Here is a 4,148-nt window from a genome sequence, read left to right as displayed (position 1 = left end):
TACATACATATATATATATATGTGTGTGTGTGGATGTGTGTGGGTGAGTGTGTGTGTGTGTGTGTGTGTGTGTGTGTGTGTGTGTGTGTGTGTGTGTATTAAGATATATTTTCTGGCAGTTTGTAATTTAAATCATAACTTGCCGATGTTGATACTGACCCTCCTTGAAATACAATGACCATTTGACAAAAGCACTTGAACTTAAAAATCCGCACTTATCAAATAAGCAATATAGACAATGACCGTGCGTATTTACTTAGTAACACTAGACTTTTTCAGCTACGGAAAGTTTTAATAAGCCATAAACTTGTATGTTTTATATATTTCTAATAAAAACTACGCTGAATTAATAATTACTAAACCAGCAGTGATAATAGCTGTCCATTTGGTATGATGCTCAGTGTTCGCTAATTGGCCGAGAAAGTCATACCAAAGTTTCGAAAATGACAATTGACATCTCGCTTATTCGTTTCGTGTGAATCAAATTGTAGCTTTCCTGGAAAGACATCGGTTACTTAGATGGGAATCATGTAAAAGTTACGAGAATTCTAAGTGAATGTGTACCTCTTGAATTGAAAGCCATTTTAATTTCAGAAAGTTTCCGGTGGACAGGTATTCTGTAAAAGTCCTGGAGAGTAAGAGTTTCCGATGGTTAGCTATTCTGTACAAGTCATGGAGATTAAGAGTTTTCGGTGGGTAGCTGTTCTGTATAAGTCTCGGACTTTAATTTTTTTTAGGCAAAGAGCAACAGGTCTTTATTGTGTTGATACGAAAATTTATGTGCGGGTATGCTGAAAGATTCAATATTTTTATGGCGTAATTTTGGTTTCTGATTGGATGCTAGCAGAACCTAGCTCCATCTTAAAGGTTAGTTCCTATTGCCAGTGTCTATAAGTAGAATCTTTCGACTTCCTGTAATTATACCCCTCCACATTACATTAAAAAATATTGCAACAGTTTCTGTGAAACGAACTGGAATAAAATTGGCACATCTAGGTTTTCAGTTCAATATGTTTAATCAGTTAGACACCTTCATCTCTCACCTCCTTGCTAAACACTTACATTATAAAGCGAAGATCAAGTATGAATGAACCGATTCAGGCAAATAAGTAGCGCCCTCCTCTACAGAACATATAAGTGTAGTAATCAATAAAAAGGTGCCTTCAAGTCGTTTGAGACTACGATCGATTCATTTATTTATTTACTAGCTTGAGGGGGGGGCTTTGCCCGGGCATAAAATACGCTTAAATATGATATTTTAATTTGTCCTGATTTCGTGTATATTATTATGGAGTTTTAATTTCAAAAATGCAAAAAAAAAGTATTTGGATGCCATCAGCTAGGGACAAAATCGTAACTGTAGCATTCAAAGCTGGTGACGTTACTACTGACACATATATGAACTGATTCCAAATTAAAAATTATAAACTAAGATGAATTTACAAAATGTATAACGATTTTTTCAATGTTGACTCATTTTTGACTCCTTAAAAATTATTTTAACCGGCTAAAGACACATAAAAGAACGGCCTGTAAAAAATCCAATCTTTTGAGACACTTAGAACCGCTCTACGACTTTTACTTTCGGGGGAGATAGAGTTTGAAAATATGGAGACAGACAGTCAGACAAACACGCACATAACCTTTTATATATTAGATTTTAACAATAGTTTATAGTTGGGTATGTATAATACTTCGATGAGATGAACGCCCCTTCCAAGTGCCAAGTCACACTCGGGCAATATGCAGTACCTGTTAGCCTCCCTATGATATCCTGAAGCAGGTATATAGATAGAGGAAGCCCATTATCCCTTTATGGCAATCTTCTAAAGATGGGTCCACAAAGAAAACATCTACATCTATAGAGTGGTCAGCAAAAGTGTCCTATTTTATCTTTGATCTCCAATTTTCCTAAGAGATTGTTGGAAAATTATTTCACCAAATAGTAGCTAGATGATGAATGGTGGTATCCTTCAAATCAAATTGAAACCTTATCAGTAAACAAGGCCGATAGCCATTAGTCGCATGCTCTCATGTAATGAATGAATGCGTGAATGTAGGATTGACATGAAATTCTTAAAGATAAACTAAAATGACCGAAAAAATGAGCTGAAATAACTTAAATAAAACAGTAAATGACTTAGAATCACTTTAATGAACTTAAGGATGAATTGAATGGCCTTAAGAATGACTTGAATGCTTAAACAATAACTGAAATCTTTCAAAAACAACTTGAATGATCTGGAGAATGACTTGAATGGCTTTGAGACTGACTGGTTGTAAAGTGGGTGATCATTTTACATTAAATTAATACACAAAAGTGATCCCCCACTTTATATCATAATGTTACAAACATAAGTACAGCATGTAGTAAGAACAGATACTACATTTTGATCTTGGCCGAAAGGCCAAGAAAAAATTATTTATTTGCTCCCCCACCGAGCAAATAAGGCACAAGGCCGATTTTTAATGTGAGGAGTGAAGGAGAAATGGGGACAAACTCCCCGGGGAGAAGAAAAGCTGGATAGTGACAATTGGTATGAAGGGTTGCCCCTACATTGACCAAGGTCTTGTATATGGGGTTGCCCCCACATATGGTCTTTGCTTGCAGTATCTGCCAGAACGGGTACTACACTTTGATCCCGGCTTGCAGGCCAAGAACAACAGGGTATTTATTTGCTCCCCCACCGAGCAAATTAGGCACAAGACCGATTTTTAATATAAGGAGTTAAGAGGAAATGGGGACCAACTCCCCGGGGAGTAGGGGAGCTGGATAGTTACAATTGGTATGAAGGGTTTCCCCTACATTGGCCAAGGGGTTATATGTGGGTTGCCCCACATATGGTCTTTGCTTGCAGTATCTGCCGGAACGGATACTACACTTTGGTCCTGGCCCGAAGGCCAAGAACAACAAACCTTTGATCTTAAGCAAAAAGGCCAAGCACAAACGTGTTACAGACAGACCGACAGACCGACCGATTGACAGACCGACCCACAGAGTGACGAACCGACGAACTGAGTTATAGAGTCGCTTGCACGTGACTAAAAATTTAATTATATGTTCTCACTGGACACCTTACACACACAATCACGTTTTGTTGGCTAAGAAGGTGATGGGATTATTTATGAGGGCGAGGAGGAGTCTAGAAGCTCATGCTTGTTGATAACAGAGTTAGAAAAACTGATATTGTCTCAGTAATTTTTTTACCGCCGCTGGATAGTACTTTGACAATTGGTATGAAGGGCAGCCCCTACATTGACCAAGGTCTTATATGTGGGGTTAATATTTATTTGTTCCCCCACCAAGCAAATTAGGCACAAGGCCGATTTTTAATGTGAGGAGTGAAGGGGAAATAGGGACCAACTCCCCGGCGAATAGGGGAGCTGGATAGTGACAATTGGTATGAAGGGTTGCCCCTACATTGACCAAGGTCTTATCTGTGGGGTCGCCCCCCCCCCATATGGTCTTTGCTTGCAGTATCTGCCGGAACAGATACTACACTTTGATCTTGGCCCGAAGGCCACAGCACCTTTGATCTTAACCAAAAAGGCCAAGCACATACGTGTTACAAACAGACCGACCGACAGACTGAGCAACCGACTGACCGACGGACTGACAGACCGACGGAGTGACTTATAGAGTCGCTTGGACGCGACTAAAAATTTAATTATATGTTCTCACCGGACACCTTACACACACAGTCACGTTTTGTTGGCTAAGGTGATGGGATTATTTATGAGGCTGAGGGTGAGTCTCATATTCTGTTTGTTGATGACAGAGTTAGAAGAACTGATATTTTCTCAGTTATTTTTTTACCGCCGCTGGATAGTATTTCGTCCAGCCGCACCCATATTAATCCGACATGAATCCTTCGGGTTTACAGTCTCCGCTATCTGAAAGATATGGAAAATACTGTAAAGCAAAATTTTAGGATGAAAAACAAAATAGGGCGCTTTTTTTTGGATGGGTCATCCTGTATATTTCATATGCAACACAACTTTACTTATCACCACGTACAATATTATTATAAGAGGGGGCTAGTAAAAGCAAACGAATGAATGTTAACGTATTTTGATTTGTTTTAGTTTGTTTCTAAGCATTATATTCCATTTTGCTCAATTAATGCAGATCTTTACGAGGAGGATTA

At 38.7% G+C, this 4,148-nt stretch overlaps 1 pseudogene; it reads right to left on the bottom strand.

Moving 5' to 3' along the window:
• Nucleotides 1-2,318: 2,318 nt before the first annotated feature.
• LOC145278493 (U2 spliceosomal RNA) lies at nucleotides 2,319-2,420 on the bottom strand (annotated as a pseudogene).
• Between the last annotated feature and the right edge of the window lie 1,728 nt (nucleotides 2,421-4,148).

The sequence above is a fragment of the Euprymna scolopes genome, chromosome 6 (genome assembly GCF_053919585.1).
Source record: "Euprymna scolopes isolate OS-2025 chromosome 6, ASM5391958v1, whole genome shotgun sequence".
NCBI classification, from domain to species: Eukaryota; Metazoa; Mollusca; class Cephalopoda; order Sepiida; family Sepiolidae; genus Euprymna; species Euprymna scolopes.
Note: the sequence above shows the minus strand (reverse complement) of the source record. Positions and strands in the feature narration are given on the sequence as shown.